The sequence below is a fragment of the Bos taurus genome, chromosome 13 (assembly GCF_002263795.3).
Source record: "Bos taurus isolate L1 Dominette 01449 registration number 42190680 breed Hereford chromosome 13, ARS-UCD2.0, whole genome shotgun sequence".
Classification (NCBI taxonomy): Eukaryota; Metazoa; Chordata; class Mammalia; order Artiodactyla; family Bovidae; genus Bos; species Bos taurus.
The window spans coordinates 20,303,461-20,313,200 of NC_037340.1; the positions used below are offsets into that span (position 1 = coordinate 20,303,461).

General features: G+C 43.0%; 1 protein-coding gene across 18 annotated transcripts in view; it reads right to left on the reverse strand.

Moving 5' to 3' along the window:
• Window positions 1-2,604, reverse strand: part of CCDC7 (coiled-coil domain containing 7) — a 266,671-nt gene extending 264,067 nt beyond the window's left edge. For 8 of the 18 annotated variants that reach the window (XM_059892902.1, XM_025000934.2, XM_025000939.2 and 5 more), the window contains exon 1: window positions 2,356-2,598. The gene's annotated coding sequence lies outside the window, so the exon portion shown is untranslated. Of the gene's footprint in view, window positions 1-2,342 lie in introns of all 18 variants that reach the window. The other 10 variants (XM_025000938.2, XM_025000937.2, XM_025000935.2 and 7 more) reach the window with 5 other exon arrangements.
• Between the last annotated feature and the right edge of the window lie 7,136 nt (window positions 2,605-9,740).

Genomic DNA, 9,740 nt, shown 5'->3' on the forward strand with positions numbered 1-9,740 from the left:
TCTTTAAAAAAAAAAAAAAGATACAAATGAACTTATTTACAAGACAGAAACAAAATCACAGAATTAGAAAACAAACTTCTGGTTACTAAAAGGTAAAGGTTGGGGGAACAGATAAATCTGGAGCTTAGGATTGGCATGTATACACTACTATATTTAAAATAAATAACAAGGACCTACTGTATAGCATGGGGACCTCTACTCAATACTCTGTAATAACCTAAATGGGAAAAGAACTTGAAAAAATATAGATATATATGTACACACTAACTCAATTTGCCAACTAAGTGCTAACTTTCTGAAATTAACATATTATAAATCAATTATACTTCAATACAAAACAAAAAAAATTTTAAAGAAACAAAAAGGATAGCAGGATTATCAACTGACATGAAGATGGTGAATCCTAAAATCAACTCTGGAGAAATTACAAAATGGAGAGGGAAACATTCCTAACAGCAACAACTAAAACCCGTGAAAACCCCCCAGACGTGTGATTTATGAGTGGGCATTTAGGACAGGTGCTGAAAGGCAGGAAGAAGACAGTGGCAACAGTGAAAGAATGTATTTAGAAAACTTTAAAATTTTATTTTTACCTTTCCCCCATTCTTGAGCTAACACATGCCTTTTATGCATATTATTATTTCCACAGAAAGTAATAGCCTTTCAGCAGAGCAATATGAGGGCAGCACCAAACTCATGACGGACTAAATAAGGAAGTAAGACCGGCAGGCCTTAAGCTTTTATCCTCCTACTTCTCTTTGTCCAAAGCTGATTAACATTCAGGACAATGCCTCCTCCCCAACAGTTTAAAAGCATGTGCTTGACCCTGGGAATTGTCTGATAGACTGGCATAATTAAGATGAAATAGCATTGGTTCCCTGTTGTCTGAAGCACTCCACACCTAGATTAGTCCCACTGTTGTAATCTGAAGTATGTCCTCTAAAAACACATGTTCAAGTCCTAACCCTTGATACCTGGGAATATGATCATATTAAATCATATTGGATTAGGGTGGGCCCTAAACCCATTGACTGGTGTTACTATAAGAAAGGAAGGTAAAGACACTTGTGCATAGACATAAAAGGAAGAAAGCTATGAAATGACAAGGGCAGAGATTGGAGGGGTGCAGCCATAAGCCACGGAATATTAAGGATTGCCAGCATCTACCAGAAGCTGAAAAGAAGCAAGAGAGGATTCTTCCCTAGAACTTTCAGGCGGACCACAGCCCTGCCAATATCTTGATTTCAGACTCAGGCTCTCACAATAAACTGTTTCAGGGACTTCCCAGGTGGCCCAAGTAGTTAAGACTCTGTGCTCCCCAATCCCTGGTCAGAGAACTAGAGTCTGCATGATGAAATGAAAAATACTCCCTGCAGCAACTAAAGATCCCACCTGCCACAACTAACACCCCACACAACCAAATAAATTTTAAAAATAAATTGTTTTAAGTCACCTTATTTGTGGCACTTTGGTACCACAGTCCTAGGAAACTAATTTGCTGATTGAAATGATTCAATAGAAAGAAAAAAGTATGACTGAGAGGGAATTGCTGTGAAGAAGTCCTTGCGTAAACAAAAAGAAAAGGGTTTTAAGGCACAAATGGGCCAACTGCACTTTAGAGGAGGAAACAGAGCAAGTTTATCTAAGATAGAAGATGGGAATGCAGAGATAATGGGCTACTTTAAGAAATCAACAGAAAAGGATGGAAAATTCACCAGGTGCTAGTAATTAACCTAACAAACCACTCCATCAAGCACATCACAATTTTTAAAAAGTTACGTGTGGTGAATACTTACAAAAAAATACTTAGAATTTTACACCTCCGTTCCATTTAACCCTCCTAACAGTGCCAGGAGGTTGATTCTGTCTCACCAGAAATTGACCCAAGGTTACCGGCACGCTGGTTCAGTGGTAAAGAAACCGACTGCCTATGAAGGAGATGCGGGTCTGATCCCTGGTCTGGAAGATCCCCTGGAGGAGGACAAAAAAACCCACTCCCGTATTCTTGCCTGGAGAATCCCATGGACAACAGGAGCCTGGCGGGCTACAGCCCACGGGGTCACACAGAGTCAGACTCACTGAGCAACTGAACAACAACCAGTCACTTTTCACCACGAAGACAAATGTATAGTGTTCCTTCAAGGATTCGCTTGATACCATTTCAAGCATTTTAAAGAAACATTATAGAAAAGGGGGAGCGAGGGGACATTATAGAAAATGTGGGTACACGGACGACTGGCCTTAAAGTCTGCATCAAGATAAGAAAGCGGAGAGAAAAACAAAGCTGCTTCTGCCAGAGAAACCAGTGGAAACGCTTGGTGAGGACGAGGGAGGTAGCTCACCCCCTCGGTGTACCTGCTGACGCTGCGGGCACTCAGGCTACTGGGTGGGCTGGCGCTGCCGTGGCTGGCTCTAAGGTGAACACGTTGGAAATTCTGAGCCTCCCGCACTTGCTGCAGGACTGAAGCCTGCAAATCCTGCAGACTCCAGCCCTGCTGTTTTACAAATGGACATTTGTGCTGAAAGGAAAGGGCGGGTTCCGACGACCCGCGACGGCAGCTACCAGCGCCGAACGCCAGCCGTCGCCCAACGGCCGTTGACGCCACGTCACGGCGCTGTCGCCCCAGTAACAGCGCCAGCGTCGGGAGCCGAGAATCACCTGAGGGAGGGGGATGGGCGAGGGCGTCCGCGTCCCCTACTCGGCCGCCCGCCTTCTCTCCTCGGTGATTCCTTCCAGGTGATTCACATGGGCAGGTGATTCACGTGCGCAGGTGCTTCTAGGCTTTCGGCCTGGAGAGCTAAAACACCATCCTCTGTGGTGCTTTGAGAGCTTGGGCTTCACTGGCAAAACCTGAGTCCCAGGCCCTCCTCTGGCACCAGCTAAAGTTTTCACTGGGAGGTGTTGCGGAGTCAGTTGCCGTGCTTTTATCTATTTGTTTTAGACTAAATGTTTTGTTGCGAAATAACTGATTTGCCTGCTAAGTCACTTCAGTCATGTCCGACTCTTTGTGACCCCCACGGACTGTAGCCGGCCAGGTTCCTCTGTCCATGGGGATTCTCCAGGCAAGGCTACTGAAGTGGGTTGCCATGCCCTCCTCCAGGGGATTTTCCTCAGGAATTGAACCCACATCTCTTCTATCTCCTGCATTGGCAGTTGGGTTCTTTACCACTAGCGCAGCCTGCTGCTGCTGCTGCTAAGTCGCTTCAGTCGTGTCTGACTCTGTGCGACCCCAGAGATGGCAGCCCACCAGGCTCCGCCATCCCTGGGATTCTCCAGGTAAGACCACTGGAGTGGTTTGCCATTTCCTTCTCCAATGCATGAAAGTGAAAAGTGAAAGTGAAGTCACTCAGTCGTGTCGGACTCTTGGCAACCCCATGGACTGCAGCCTACCAGGCTCCTCCACCCACGGGATTTTCCAGGCAAGAATACTGGAGTGGGTCGCCATTGCCTTCTCCCAGCGCAGCCTGAGAAGCGTGTAATTTACGGGTACTCATTAAGTACTCATAAGAATTTTGCCTCAGGAGATGGTCAAAACTAGTCTTACACTAAACACTTCCCTAGACCTGGCAAAAATGAATCTTCAAAGTAATACCTGAGTGAAATATTTTCAATAATTTGACTAAGAGCTCAAGAATATTTACAGGCATGTTAAAACATCCAGTACCCAACAAGGTAAAAATCATTCAAGTATGCAATCAAAAGTTGCCAGGTTGGGGGAGGGTGGTGTCTGTCTCCCAGAGTTTGCGCAAACTCATGTCCATTGAGGCTATGATGCCATCCAACCATCTCTTCTTCTGTCACCCCCTGCTCCTCTTGCCCTCAACCTTTCCCAGCATGAAGAGTCTTTTCCAATGAGTTGGTTTGGTGCTTCCCATCAGGTGGCCAAAGAATTGGAACTTCAGCATCAGTCCTTTCAATGATAATCAGGGTAATTTCCTTTAGGATTGACTGGTTTGATCTCCTTGGTGTCCAAGGAACAAGAGTCTTCTCCAGCACCACAGTTCAAAAGCATCAGTTCTTTGGCACTCAGCCTTCTTTATGACCCAACTTTCACATTCGTACATGATCACTGTACAGGTACATGAGGAGATTATCTGGGATAATCTGGGTGTCAGCAAGTGAGAAAGAGGCAGAGGGGGACTTCCCCGATGGTCCTGTGGTTAAGACTCTGTGCTTCCACTGCAAGGGGCACAATGGGTTCCATCCCTGTTCAGGGAACTAAGATTCCCACATGCTGCCAGGCACGGCCAAGGGGGAAATAAAAGGAAGAGGGAGATTTGACATAGAAAAAAAGAATGCAATGTTACCAGCGAGGCAAAGATTGGAGCAATGTGTTCATAAGTCAAGGATTGTCAACAGCTACCAGGAACTGGAAGAGGAAAGAGGCAAATTCCCTTCTAGAGCTTTTGGAGGTAGTGTAATCCCACCAACACTATGACTTTAGCCCAGTGAAATATTTCACATTTCATGAGAGATTATTTTGTTTTAATACACCAAGTAATAATTTGGAACAGAAGCTATAAGAAACTAATACATGTAGTAAGTTAAAGACAGATACTCTAAAACCTAAGTGTTAGTTGTTCAGTCATGTCCAACTCCTTGCAACCCCATGGACTGTAGCCTGCCAGGCTCCTCTGTCCATGGGATTCTCCAGGCAAGAATACTGGAGTGGGTTGCTATTCCCTCCTCCAGGAGATCTTTACAATCCAGGGATTGAACCTGGGTCTGCCGTATTGCAGGCAGGGTCTTTACTATCTGAGCCTAAAGTAAACCATAATATAACACAGAAAAGAGTTGTAACCAGTGACTCAAAAGTGAAAAGGAACTAAAATGGAAATTTAAAGATACCATAGGAAGTGAAGAAACTGGGGCCATTTGCTGCTATTTCCAATACTGAGAAGTAAGATTAAGAGAACGGCGGTCAAACTGCAATCAAAGCTGTCTAATAGACAGCAACCCAGGAATCAGTTAAATTAAAGGAACTTGCACTAGTTTGGGAGAGATGCACTAAGGCATTTTCCTTTGTGAGGAAGAGTCCTAGAGTTGTTCTAAAAGACAAAAAAAATATTAATGTCCCTTCATTTCCCTCTACTTCTCAGTGCTTAAGTTGCTCCCTCCCCAGATGCTTTTTTTACCCCCTGTCTTTCCATTGCCACAAAATTCATGTGTCCCATTCCAGGAACTATAACTACATCTTTCCAATAATCCTTTACTGTCACCCAAGCTTTTTATTTGGAAGAATCAATCAGGAGCAAGAGGGACAAGAGGATTTTTATAAAACTTATAAAGATCCATAATGTCTCTTTCAGCCCATGAGGGCCAGTATAGTGGAGCATACAGGCAAAAGGCAGGACAATATATGTCCAAATACTATGCAGTGCTTCATCTGTGACTTCTCATGGGATTTTTCTGTCTTAGGGAACTTTTACTAAGAGGACCAGGGTGCCCTTATGACCCAAACCCACTTCAAAAAAAAAACTTTGAGGCTTTTTAATGTCATCTTTGAAAGGATCTGAGATTGGCTTGATAGAATTCAGGAGAAGTTGAGCTGTAAGAGGGCCAAGCTAGTCCCATCAAATAGTTTGTGAAAAGAAATAGTTCTGCCTAGAGTGCTGAACCAAACTGTCTTTTACAGCACCCTGCTGCTACTGCTACTGCTAAGTCACTTCAGTCGTGTCCGACTCTGTGCGACCCCATGGACGGCAGCCCACCAGGCTTCCCTGTCCCTGGGATTCTCCAGGCAAGAACATTGGAGTGGGTTGCCATTTCCTTCTTCAATGTATGAAAGTGAAAAAATAAAGTGAAGTTGCTCAGTCGTGTCCAACTCTAGCGACCCCATGGACTGCAACCCATCAGGCCCCGCCATCCATGGGATTTTCCAGGCAAGAGTACTGGAGTGGGGTGCCATTGCCTTCTCCCTACAGCACCCTAGGAAGAGCTATTCATTCCTTTTCACACATCTGACTCCTTAACAAATAGTATGTGTGCCTTCCTTTTATCTCCCAAGCTAACCAGTCAAAGTTCTGTAAATTTGCAAGATTTCTACTCAGAGCATACATAAATTTCACTCTTTTTGCATTTGGCATAGGTGAGTGTCTCTGTAATTATTGTCTGAAAAGGATCAGAACTCTCCTCTAAGCCAGGGTGAATCTTAGCATTGGTTCTTGTCTGGAGAATCCCAGGGATGGGGGAGCCTGGTGGGCTGCCGTCTCTGGGGTCGCACAGAGTCGGACACGACTGAAGCGACTTAGCAGCAGCAGCAGCAGCAGCAGGATGGGTGTGAGGCTGATCATATGGACCCTCTAGCCCTCATCCCAAGGAAACAACAATCAAGTCACTGTTCAGGAAGCTGTCTTTGAACCTGCTTCCCAGTGCTCGGTCCACATCCTTATCCCTAATTCTTCCTCAGTGAGAGAATAGAGGATTATTTATTGCTGGATTGAATAATATAGCCGTTACTAAATCCAAGGACTTTTTTCAAATCATGTTGCTGTTGTTCAGTCACTAAGCCGTGTCCGACTCCCTGAGACCCCATGGACTGCAGCACACCAGGCTTCCCTGTCCTTCATCATCTCCCAGAGTTCGCTCAAACTCATGTTCATTGAGTCGATGATGCCATCCAACCATCTCATCCTGTGTCACCTGCTTCTCTTCTTGCCCTCATTCTTTCCCACTATTAGAATCCTTTCCAGTCAGTCAGTTCTTTGCATCAGGTGGCCAAAGTATTGGAGCTTCAGCCTCATCATCAATCCTTCTAATGGATACTCAGGGTTGATTTCCTTTAGGATTGACTGGTTTGATCTCTAGGAGTTCAAATCATGTTAAATGGACTAAATGAACTGTGGAGATCCTCTTATATTTCCTGTTCCAGGAAGTCATGTCTTGTTAGTATTCCATCTTTGTCACTGAAACTGCCAACAACTGGGAAGGGTCTACAGTTTTGCTTATTCGTTAGAAAACAAGTCAGCATACCGCAGTATCATAGATCCTCGCAGAAGCTATGAGACTCCTGAGCCAGAGTCAAAGGAAAGTTTATTAATCATAGCAATAGCAGCAGCCAGAATAGTAACACTTGTGTTCGTTCCCAAATCTCTGACTCCTACAAAGCAGTGGTGGCCAGCTGATGCTTGTAGAGTTTAACTGGGTTCTTTGAGAGGAATCCTGTTTAGGAAAGCCCTATCTTTTCTCCCCCTCTGGGAACTCACCTCCCTGAACCTCAAGAAGGGTCCTTGTCTCACACCTTCCCAAAGACTGTGGGGTAGAATGACTAAAAGTGTTCAGCTCGTAGCCCCACCCATGAGCTTCGCTCCACCCTATCCCTCATCTTTTCTGAAAACCTCATCTTTTTTCAGTGGGAGACATTGTCTTTACTATCATAATGAGTCAACAAATCTGCCCTCTGCCCCAAAGAGGGATGTTAAATTTCTAAAACACATTTGCTATACAAATATCTTTGAAAAGATAGTCCAAATCAAAAAGGTATGAGAAGATATGCAGAAACATGAAAGACTGATGGAGAATTTTAAAGTCACAGTGAATATAATTTTTTTAAGATTTAGAAGTTTTTTTTTTCTTTTTAGTTTCATTCCTAGTCAACAGAACATGCTGTCCCTGGATCCTTAGTTAAAGCTATGCATACAATATATCTTAGTTAACTGAGTAATAAATTGTATTCAATTCCATCTGTGGCCAGTTCAGCTTGATCTAAAGTTAGTTTATAATAGTTCCTTCTAGGGAATATTAAATATATGTAGTTGTACAGCCAGGACATGAAAGCAACCTAGATGTCCATCAACAGATGAATGGATGAAGAAGCAGTGGTACATTTATACAACAGAATATTACTCAGCCATTAAAAGGAACGAATTTGAGTTAACTGTAATGAGGCAGATGAACCTGAACCCTCTTATACGGAGTAAAGTAAGTCAAACAAGTATATTAACACATATACATGGAATCTAGAAAAATGGTACTGATTAATCTAGTAGAGAACGGACTTATAGACACAGCAGAGGAAGGTGAAGGTGGAACAAACTGAGAAAGTATCATTGACATATATACACTACCAGGTATAAAATAGGTAGAGAGTGGGACATCACTAATTAACATAAGGAGCCCAGCTTGGAGCTCTGTGATGACCTAGAGGGGTTGGATGGGGGGAGGCTCAGGAGGGAAGGGATATATATATATATATATATATATATAATTATGACTGATTCATGTTGTTGTATGGCAGGAAACAACACAAAACTGTAAGGCATTTTTCCACCAAGTAAAAGATAATTTAAAAAAATATGTAGTTTAAAAATATTTTTAATTCCCTAGTTGTTTTGACTTTATCTTGAAACTAAGATTAGAAATGTCCCTTTAAGGCTTTATGTTCAAACACAAAAGCAGTGACTATAAATTTATATGTATGGGGCTTCACAGGTGGCACAGTGTTGAAAGAATCAGCCTGCCAATGCAGGAGCCTCAAGAGATTCGGTTTTGATCCCTGGATTGGGAAGATCCTCTACAGGAGGAAATGGCAACCCACTTCAGTATTCTTGCTTGGAAAATTCCCTGGACAGAGGAGCCTGGTGGGCTATATAGTCCATGGGGTTGCTGTATATACACACCATATATACAATGGGCCAATTCATGGTCATGAAATTAAACTGATTTTCATAGACAGTACATACATTTTTGTATGGGAGATTTAAACTTGCTTTTAATATCAGAATGTTGAAACACACTATTTTACATATAAGTCTTAAAGGGTCTTTGAACCATAACACTGGAAGCACATAAAAAGAAATACACTTGTACAAGTAATAAAATAGTTTGTCTCAAAAGGCCCCTGCTGCTGAGGTTAAAATCTACCACATAAATCCATTGTCTTTAATTTCTCTCCTTCAGTTTCATGGGTATTTGTTACATTTCATCCCAATCTCTGAAGCGTTCATATTTGTTAAAACCTAACCACGGTGGGGGGAGGGGGGCGGGTGTGGAAAAAGGCAATGAAACCAGTATGTAGAAAATTGGCTTATATATGTGGACTTCTTAGTTAACTGAGTAATAAATTTAATTCAATATCCAAGTGCAGCCAATTCTTCCAAGACTTTTAAGTCAGTTTACGATCAGATCAGATCAGTCGCTCAGTCGTGTCCGACTCTTTGCGACCCCATGAATCGCAGCACGCCAGGCCTCCCTGTCCATCACCAACTCCCGGAGTTCACCCAGACTCATGTCCTTCGAGTCAGCGATGCCATCCAGCCATCTCATCCTCTGTCGTCCCCTTCTCCTCCTGCCCCCAATCCCTCCCAGCATCAGAGTCTTTTCCAATGAGTCAACTCTTCGCATGAGGTGGCCAAAGTACTTAAGTTTCAGCTTTAGCATCATTCCTTCCAATAGTTCTTATTAAAGAACATTAGATAACAAACACTTTTATAATCCCTAGTTCAAATTTTTTCCTTTAAATTTTAGTTTCTGTTTTGCACTTTGTAGCTATTCCTTCTTTGGTTAAACTGGGAAGAACGATTCCTAGGATTCATTTTAACTAAAGGAACTTATTTCCAATCAACACTTCACAAAATACACTTTTTTTGTTTTGTGGGCTGGAGATCCTCGAAAACACCGAATACTTTGGAAAATAGGGGGACCTTAAACTAAGTCACATGGGATTCCCAGGTAAAGAATGCCAGTGGTAAAGAATCGGTCTGCCAAATCAGGAGACGCAGGAGAGGAGGGCAGAATCCCT